The sequence below is a fragment of the Zingiber officinale genome, chromosome 5A (assembly GCF_018446385.1).
Source record: "Zingiber officinale cultivar Zhangliang chromosome 5A, Zo_v1.1, whole genome shotgun sequence".
Taxonomy (NCBI): Eukaryota; Viridiplantae; Streptophyta; class Magnoliopsida; order Zingiberales; family Zingiberaceae; genus Zingiber; species Zingiber officinale.
Genome location: NC_055994.1, coordinates 75,429,030 through 75,440,018, shown reverse-complemented (window position 1 = coordinate 75,440,018; position 10,989 = coordinate 75,429,030). Strand labels below are relative to the sequence as shown.

Genomic DNA, 10,989 nt, shown 5'->3' with positions numbered 1-10,989 from the left:
CGGCTAATCAATTACTCCATATCTTAATGGATTGATCCAATTGATTTTTTACTCGCAGAAATTCAGTACTTATCGATTGCCCTAATCGATTGGGGCAATCAATTGATCCAATCTATTATAGTATCTAATTTTTTTTATTTCAATTTTAGACTGAAATTTAGAAAATCATAAATAATTCTACGATTATCAAAAAATTACGAAATTTTATGTAGACATTACTTATGTCATATATTATTAAGGGAAATAGTTTTATATTAAAATACATCTCATTTCAAAGATTGATATAAAATTAGAAACCATTAAAAACTTTAATGTTTCACTCTACTTTGTATTTAAATAATCAAGGGTGACTTCTATCAAAAGATAGACTTCACTAAAGTTTTCCAAAATGATTTTGAAATGATTTTCAAAATACAATTTCTAACCATGATCTTTAGGCTAAATGCACATGACTTGTAATTTGCTTTCCTCATGATTAGACTTCACATAATCTATGTATTTTGATGAACCTAAAACTCAAAATGACAACATCTTGAGTTTTATTCATTCACCTAACATCTCACTTGTATTTAATGTGCCTCAATATACATACAAGTCATCCTTATGATTTTTGTGAGATGTAAATTAAGTTTTACTTAACTAAGGGCTTATGCATTTCTAACTGGATATTTAAGCTTTAATCATCCCACTTAGGATGTTAATTGATGTCATTGTCCTTAATTTCAAGGAATTAAAAATATGCATACTAATGATTATGACATACATCAAATGAGTATTTTTCAAGAGAAAAATTGTCATAGCTAATGAATGTATATTTGACATGATATATAGAAAATATCATAAGAATATGAATATAAAAATATGATATCATGGCATGTAATAGGGAATGCAATCATGATAATTTTAGCATAAAAAATATTTAGATTTTCTATCTAAGTATCACTAACTAATCGCTAAATTAAAATTAAACCTAAGTTTACCCTTATCTCCCTAAAAAATTGTCAAAATTCTAACTTGACATTTCTTTGATTTTAATCCTAATTGTACCAATTTGATCAAGTTAATTCTTCAACTTTTATTAATACATTCTTACTCTTTCAAGAGTAAAAATCAACTCTTCATTTTCAAGGTTGACCACTACCTTAAAAATGTCCCAAAAGTATCAACTTTATCACAGTTGGATCAACCAATTAGAGTTGATACTCTTTAAACTTATCTAGGGTATAGATAACACACTGTTAAGAATCCAAAATTTATTGATACTCCATGGGTGTTCTAGGTACTCATTAGGGATAACTTTTTTTGATACCTTCCTAGTGACTTTCCTAGGCTTCTTAGAAGTCTTAGTCACACTAGTCTCCTCAAGGTCAACTCTAGGAATAACTTTTCTTGTAACCTTGGCTTGACTCCTAGACCTAGGGTTAGTTTCATAACCATATAAAATTCTATGGTATGAGGGCACATTCTTCTTGTCTTTTGATCTGTATCCAAACATCTCTTGCCATTGGACGACTCTTGTCTTTCTAAACCTAGGTTTTTCTTCTTAGACCACTATTTGTCATTTTTTTAAAGGTCTTCTAATTTATCAGGTGTTAACCTCAAAACTTGACTTTCTATCCTTTAATTCTCAAATTTTAATTTTCTATTATTGCCTTGGATACTCTTATTTTTAGGCACATATCTAATTTCTTTTGGTTTATTGCCTAAATTATTTTGTACCTTCCTATCCTTAGGTAACATAGTCTTAGTATGAAAAGACTTATACTTTTTCTTAGGGTTTTCATGCTTTTTATTTTCATAATAAATAGCATTAAAATGATGGAAATTATTTCTAGCTTGCATTTTATCATGATTTAAATAAGTATCATTAACTAATGGTACCTTAGTTTTGCCCTTGAAAACTTTCCTTTAATTTAAGCTTCTTTCTTGTTAAGCTTTTCCTTTAGACATTGATTCCGGTAATACCCCTTTTATTGCATATGAAGCACATAACGTGCTCCTTGCCTTTACGTATTATGGGTAAGACCTCCTTTGATTTCTTCTTACTCTTAGGTGCCACTTGAGCTTTCTTTTTGGCCAATTTTGGATACTTGCACTTGTAGTGTCCATTCTCCCTATACTCAAAGCATATGATATGATTTTTTATTTTTATAAATAAAAATTATTATACCTTTGTTTGTGGAGGAGACACATGATCCTTCATTTGATCTAGATGTAGACACCTCTTCTTATTCCAGTGTTAATGAACCACACTCCCTCTCAATCCTTGAGGTGGGTGGCGCTTCAATTTCATCCTCGGATGTTGAGCATCTCTCAACTTCCGAAACCTCTTGTTCTTGATCTTATGAGTTTTCCTATTTAGATTTTGCTTCACTTTGCATTGAGGTTGGATCTTCATGAAGCATTGTTAACTTGCTCCATAGCTCATTGGCATCTTGATATTCTCTGATTTTACATGAGATGATGCTAGGAAATAAATTAACCAATAATTTGATTAGCTTGTCATTTGCCTTGCATCTCTTGATTTGCTCCTCAGTCCATTTCTTCTTCTTGAGGATATTTGTTATTCATTGGAGCTTGAAATCCCTCCATTAGAATAAACCAGTGTTCTATCTCCATCATAAAAAAATTGACCTTTGATTTCCAAAGATTAAAGCTTCCCAATCTGAATGGTGGAGGTGCTCAGATATCAAAAGTATGGAATAGGATTTTTCAATGAAAATATGAGTGAGAGAAATTTTTTTCAAAGAAAATATGAGTTGAGAGAAATCTAGCATTGATTCAATAATTAATAAATAAAAAAGTCTTTTTTCTAATCCATATATCCAGTTCTTCGAATCGATAAATGTTAGAGGTGATTGGTCTAGCCTAACGACTCACTTCTCATTAGAGGAAAAATCTCCTATAGTATGTTGTAGCTAAGACTCAAACCTTAGATCCCTTGATGACGAGGATTAGTGTTGCAGACGACATAGTCATGGGCTCAGCCCACTACATGAAGCATTTATTGCATTAAATTAATTTTATTTATTTATTTCTAACAAAAATATTGAGCATTTTCTATCCCTAGAAATTATTTTTCTTAAAAATACTTGCAGCCATAGCATTTGATCTGATAAAAAATATTGAATCAGGTAACATTAAACTTGGGGTGATCGGTCTGGCCCTACAAAAAATTTTCGCTAGCCACTAGAGTAAATCAGAAAGCGCTTGTGACGGATAGTCCAGAAACTCAGCATTTGATCTAATGAAGGATTATATTTAAATGGCGAGAAGAGAATTTTTGCCCTTATTATACGTAAATGAAGATATGTATATGGATTTATAAAATTAAATATCTGCTTACACTAGATTTTAGAGATTTGATAGCAAGGGGCGGTATATATTGGTGCAATTAATACCAATGGTTAAACTTAAATTTTGATGAATGACAAATGAATTAAATTAGATATTGTGTGATCTAACATTTCTACCAAGTGTGCAGGACTTGATGAGTCTGACACAAGGTTAAAATCTAGCTAGGTCTAGAGAACCTGATAGCTGGTGTAGAAGTTTTGATAGGTCAAAAAGTGACCCGATATTTGACGGGAAGTCCGGCTAGGTCCATGGGACCTGATAGTTCGCCGAAATCAAGTTGGGTCGGTGGACTTAACAACTAGTGAAAAGACCTGGTGGGTCGAAAGGGAGTTAAGCGATTCTGTGTAGTAAGTAAGGTAAGTCACTGGAGAAGAGAGTTGAGTGAGGACGAGTGTCATTTAGGGACTTTAGGCACAAGTCCAGTTCAGGCCCATTTTAGAAACCTAGATTGAGACTATGACTAGATCCTGGTCTCAGGAAGACATGATCTAATCAATAATACATATAAATTATGCTAACTTTATTTTGTAGGTTAAATATTTTTCTGTTAACTTAACATGTTTTTTCAGGAGCAAAAACTAAGTTAAACCTCAGATGAACAGTGCCTGAGGTACCTCAAAGGGTCATGGAGCCCACCTCGAAGTGGCGTGGAGGCACCCTGGATCCAGCGGAGGCGCCCTCGCACGGATGAAGTTTAAGGATAAACTTCTCGCGAAGGGGAGGCGCCCTAGAGAGAGCTAGAGGTGCCTCAGATGCCCTCAACACTCTTTAAAAGAGCAGTTCGAGCAATATAAAGCATCAACTCAATTATAAGCTTCAAATGACTCTTCTGCTGCTTCGACTTCACTCTGCTGGTGTGCTACTACTCTGAGGACATTTGACCGTTGTTGGTAGATCAACACCGACACATGAGTCCATTCAGATTCTACATCTTTGAAGTGTTGGTAATAATTTAATATTCTTATATTTTTTTTATACTTGCAAAAAGGGAAATGTAGGTTGTTACACTTTTTTGTTTTCCATACTTATATTCAATTCCCTCTTCTGGTAGTTCCAGAAAAGGTTTTTAGTGGATTGCCTATTGATACGGTCTGAAGGATCGTAGGTCTTGGAGTAAGAGTCGCTAAAGGCTCCGAACCAACTAACACCTTATGTTCGCGTTCTGCTTTTCTCTACTTAACTGTTTTTAATTTTTCTGCTACACTTTGATTTCAAAACGTTAAAAAGATAAGTTTTTAAAAGTCACGTGATTCATCCCCCCTCTCACATCCGCACCGATCCTACAAGTGGTATTAGAGCGAGATTCACTCTGAATTGGTGCAACTAATAATTAAGCAGGAGGATTCTTTTTTTTTCTTTCATTTCAACTTTAAGTTTTTTCGAGTCTATCTAAATTGATATAATTATCTTTTCAAAAAATGTTCTTATTGTAATTTCTTTGAATTGCTCAATTGGTGCAACACCAATTGAGTTTTCATATCTTTATCATTTCTCACACTACTAATCCAAGACCTAATCTTGAGATTTCTTTATTGCTTTATTTGTGTGCAAGGTTCTAATAGCCCAAAGAGAAGGCTTCAGTATAGCGCACCCTCCACTCTTCACCCGGGACGACTTCCCGTATTGAAAGAAGAGAATGGATAGGGATGGCAATGGGGCAAGGTGGGGATGGGTTTGCCATCCCCATCCCCGTCCCTGAATTTCATTCCCACCCCCATCCCCGCCCTCATCTCTACTTTTTCGGGTTCGGGAAATCCATAAACTCAAACTAACGGGGATCAAATCCCCATTCCTGTTTTCATCTCCAAAATTAATTTTATACTATTAATATTAATATTAATTTTATTATTAATATTTTAAAATTTTTTAATATTAATATTATTATAATATTATTTAATGGCACTATTATTAGTATTTTAAAAATAATATTATTATATTAATAATAATAATGATATTATTATTATTATTAATATTATTTTCAGGACGGGTTCAGGGATGGGGACAATATCCTCAAACTCGTCTCGAACCCGCCCCCATCACCGAAAAATTCCCGAATCCGCCCTATCCCCGAATAAACCGAGGATCCCTGTCTCTGTTTCAGGTTTTCCCTATGGGGTCTCGAACTTGTGGGGAAAATTATCATCCCTAGAGTTGAGGTGTACCTCAAGACAGATATTGGCCAGTGGTTCTCGATCCGATGTGGGTACTAGGCACCAGTTGATGAAGTAACCAAAGAACCTATTGATCCGGAGAATTGAAACCTAGACATGAAGAAGAAAGCCCAGATTGAATCCAAAGCACTAAACACTCTCCAGTGTCGACTGACCAAGGAGCAACTCAACCAGGTCGGCCCATTTGAAAATGCAAAGGAGCTCCGGGACAAGCTAATCAAACTACACGAGGGCACCGGTGACGTGAAGGTAACAAAAAAGATATCTATTATTAAAATACAGGATGGAGAAATGATAACACAACTTCACGCAAGGATCAAATACATCCTCAACGGGTTGCACCTCATCGGCCACGAGCTTCAAAACTATGATGTCATAAGGTATGCTCTAAATTCGTTTCCCTGAAATGCACTGTGGACATCTATAGTTGATGTTTATAAAGTTTTGAGGAATTTAAATAAACTTCAATTAGATGAATTATTTTGTGAACTAGAACTGTATGAACAAACTAACACCCAAAGGACTGAGAAAGGTGTAGCTTGTTGGAGGATCTTGCGGCCGGCTTGAAGGGGGGTTGGATAGACGGCACCCCCAAATCGCTCGCTTTCTACATATTTGTTAGTTGCGCAGCGGAATACAAATAATACAAACACAAATACGAAAGCTAAATACAAATACAAAGAACAAGAAAGAGCAAGCAAACCAACACGCGCCGATTTACGTGGTTTGGAGATAAAGCTCCTACTCCACGGCGTGTCCGTAAGGTGGACGATCCCTATCCGTCGGTGGATTACTCCCCGGAAGACCTCCGGCTAGCTCAAACCTCCTTGTGGGTGGAGAAACCTCACCACAAACTCACCAAGACCTCTTGGATACAAGGGAAACTCTTGAGCACTTGTAGACTACTAATTAGACCTTAACCAAGTCTAATTTCGTCTCCCATACCAAGCTCCTTCTTATAGAGCTTGGAACAAATCGAACTGACTGCGGGTGCAATCCGGTCGGTCCTTGCGTCGATATGTTGCAGCGGCCTGGCTCCATCTGTCGGTAGAGCCCAATCTCAGTCATGATCGGCATCATCTGTGATCCCATACGATGGCGATCACGATTGTCGATCACGATAGCTCTGTGCAAGCGCTACGGTGCCACTACGGTAAAACCCTAAAACTTGGATTTTACTCCGGTACAATCTCTCATGCACTTGTACCCTCACGACTCATTTGACTCTTCTTGGCATTGACCTCTTGCCTTCAAGCCTACTTCCTTTGGCTCTCGTCCCTCGGATGCATCTAAGCCTCTGCCCCATGCCATCCTTCACGTATGCCTCAAGTCGCTTCCCTCGATCCTTGTCCTCACGGTCCCTCGGATGCTCCATCCTTCACCGGACGCCGTCAACCCGAGTCACATGTGTCACCTGCAATCTGCACAACTCAAGTACACATATCAAATAACAGTAAACCTAACTTAAACCCTTGCCCAAACACCAAAACACATGGTCCCACGAACCATTGGGATTGCTCCAACAATCTCCCCCTTTTTGGTGTTTGGCAATACGTTTAAGTTAGGGAAAACAAATAGCAAAACAATATGCTAAAACAAATGGACTTACGATGCCAAGGCTACACACTTGGACTTACACCGCCGAATGGACTTATGTTGCCAAGGCTACACACGTGGCAACCGCCGAATGGACTTACGATGCCAAGGCTACACACTTGGACTTATAATGCTTTCCTTGTAGGTCTACAAAGCAGACAAAGAACAAGATCAATCAAAAGGAAGAATCTGAATCTAACTTAGACTCAGATGCAGAAGAACAACTGGTGAACATGGTAAGGATAATATTTATTAAGAAGAAGGACTTCAGCACAAAGGACCTTCAAAGTTTAATCAAGCCCAGCAAGTCAAGTATCACCTGCTTCAGATACAACAAAAAGGGTCACTACAAGTACGAGTATCCAAACATCAAGGAAGAGAAACCCAAGAACTTCAAGAAAAAGAAGGCACTCGACGAATTGAAGAAACACAACTATCTTGCATTGATGGAAACCGAACTAAAATCAGAATGCGAATCAGAACAAGATGAAGAGTCAAAATATGAGTCAAGTCACGAGTCCATACTCATTTCTGAAGATTCTACCGAGGTAAAAACTACTCTCAGTTCTAAATTTTATAAAATTATGGCATATCTAGATAGAAAATTAACTGTTAAAATCAAGTAAACATATTTAGTAAAGAAAATAAGGAACTAACAAAACAACTTAAATCAAACCCTGAACCAAGTCAACTTGAAAATTGATGTGCGTAGATATTATGATCGTTTATGCATGTTTTAACGCACATTCACTTGCTTTATTTGTATATATTATTTGCACGATCATCTCTCCTATTGTTTATTCAATATTAATTACTCTTTTATCGGAGATTTGCTCTTTGTTTGATTTTGTTTTGACAGGGATAACTTTTGGAGTGAAAACGGCGATTGTCGACGCATCGGATCAAAAGCAGCAAACTTGACACCGGTCGTGCAACCCTGCACGGTCGTGTGGCCATTCCCGAGAGAGAGCAACACACGGCCGTGCGACCTTGCACAACCATGCCTCATGACCAGAGACAAAGGATGACATGGCCGTGCGGATCTAGCACGGCCGTGTCACTCTACCCAAAGAAGGAGAGGAGCTGGACATGTGGATCTCGCACGGCCGTGGCATGGGTCGTGCGGTGCCCGTGCCCTAGCCTATAAAAGGGCTCTTAACCCTTCCCCTTAAGGGGGAGAGCCGGGGAAAAAATGAGATACACCTTGGTGTCGTTCCACGCCGTCCCGGACCTCTGTTTGACGATCCGAGATCACCTCCATCACCGCATCAACTCCAAAAGCAAAGGATTTGATCCGAAGATCACTCAACGTCATTGAATAAGCATCTCTATTCCCTCTCTCTTCTTGTCTGGGGATTGAATGTTTAATTATACTATATCTTCGGGTTTTTCTCCTACGTCTATGGAGTAGATTCTTTGTTCTAGGATCAGGGAGTAGTTGTGGATAGGTTATGATGTAAGATCCATGCTTATGCTTTCACTCTTTGAATGATTTCACTTGTCTTGTTTCAATTTGATATGCATGAGACTTGTTTGTCATGTCATATTAATTGATTATGTTGGGATTGTTAATTTCGTAAAGAGAGGATCTTAGATCGTATACCCGAGGGGCCCTAGTGATAGGGGTAACCCGTTCACGGACATCTAGGATACTCCCTCGAAAGGAGAGGTAATTCCTCCACAAGAAAGTAAGAAACCAAATCAAACCCCTATCTCTATCCTTAATGATACCGACCAAGTTAGCATTCTTGTGATCTACCGAGGCGCCCTAGTGATAGGAGTTAACCGTAACAGGATTTCACAGGGATCATCTCTGTTTAGTGCTTAAGGGTAGTAGCTATAACTTCCGATGAGTACATGTTGATTGACAATGAGAAAATGATAGAAGATGATGCATTAGTTACCACCACAATGAAACGGAACTCCTAGAGCTCTTCCCAAACCAAGTAAAACTCTCTTTCTCTTGCTAGTTCTCACATCTACTTCCCAAGTTCTTTTCTTCTCAAGAAACAGTTCATTTACAACCATCGGTAGTTTAGCTAATTCTACGTGAACAATCACTAGTGTTTATAACCAGTCCTTGTGGGATTGATAATCTTTTATTATTGATAACGTATTTGTGCACTTGCAGAAGCATAACAAGTTTTAGGCGCCGTTGCCGGGGACTGCGCTTATAACATTAGTGATAATCATATTGGATTAGACTATACCTTGTTTTTTTTATTATTTCACTCTACTTTCTGCATTTTTATAATATATATATATATATATATATATATATATATATATATATATATATATATATATATATATATATATATATATATATATATATATATATATATATATATATAATATTCTTAATCTTTTATTCTGCACTTGGATTATTCAATATTCTTTTATATATACTTTTGCATGCGAAAAGCTAATCTTTCAAGAAAACTTCTGTCGTTCGATCCAGAAATTGATAGAACTTTCCTGAGAAGAAGAAACTTGCAAAAACTCCAAACAGAACAAGAAACTTCAGAAATGGCTGACAAGCTTTTAAAGGACTACGCAGCACCTTATGCACGAGGGCTTCGGTCTAGCATCACCCAACCACCAATTGAAGCTAACAATTTTGAAATCAAGCCTACAGTGATCCACATGGTTCAGCAAAATCAATTTGGAGCAGGACCGCACGATGATTCCAATCATCACTTGGAGCTTTCCTATAAGATTTGTAGTACTATGAAAGTGAACGGAGTCCCTCCAGAAACAGTAAGATTATTTCTTTTTGGATTTTCCCTAAAAGACAGAGCCAAGCAGTGTCTTAATTCTTTACCAACAAACAACATTACATCTTGGGAGCAGTGTGAGCAGAAATTTCTGGACAAATTTTACTCGCCAAGTAAAGCTGCACACATGAGGAATTTAATTACAAGCTTCAAACAGGCAGACTCAGAATTGTTATTCGAAGCATGGGACAGATTCAAGAGTATGCTGAGATAGTGCCCCCATCATGGCCTCAAGAAGTGGTTGGTGCTACACACATTCTACAATGGAATCAATTATCACACGAAGGTGCCCCTCGATTCTGCAGCAGGAGGGGCGTTGATGAACAAGAGTCTTGATGAAGCTGAAGACATAATAGAGAATATGGCCCAGAACCATCATTAGTGGGCAACCGAAAGATCTAGAGGTTCCTTTTCTGGGAATCTAATAAAGGCATCAGGAAAATTTGACGTAGATGCAGTCACGCTCATGTCTACAAGGCTGGATGCTCTGACCAAGAAGCTTGAGACCATGGGGAACAACATAGTCAATGCAATAGTGTGTGTGTGTGTGAAACTTGTGGAAGTTCGGATCATGCTCAAGATACTTGCCCCCTCGGGCCAATACAAGCACAAATACATCAACTTGAACAATGAGATGCGATAGTCGGTTATAACCAAAGGAAAAACAATCCCTACTCCAACACATACAACCCTAGGTGAAGGAACCACCCAAATTTTTCTTATCAAGGAAATCAAGATCAAAAACCAGCAAAGCCAAGCTACCAACCTGGGCAACAAAAGCACCAATTTGGACCACAGACTTATCAACAACAACAACCTTCACAACTGTCCAGAATTAAAAAGATGCTTGAAGAAACTCTCTTGGAGCAAAAAGAGATGAAGAATGAAATCAAGCAATTGAATCAAAGAATGGAGAATTTCGAAAAGCATCAAAAGATGCAAGATAGCCAAATCGCTCAGATAGCCCAGTCCTTTTCAAGAGCACCGGGAGCATTTCTGGGAAAGCCCGACATAAACCCGGTGGAACATTGCAACCGCATTAAGCTGAGGAGCGGACGGACTTTGGGAGATCCCCAAATGGGTGCTCA

General features: G+C 37.7%; 1 pseudogene; it reads right to left on the bottom strand.

The window, feature by feature from the left end:
- Positions 1-10,060: 10,060 nt before the first annotated feature.
- LOC121983514 lies at positions 10,061-10,132 on the bottom strand (annotated as a pseudogene).
- Between the last annotated feature and the right edge of the window lie 857 nt (positions 10,133-10,989).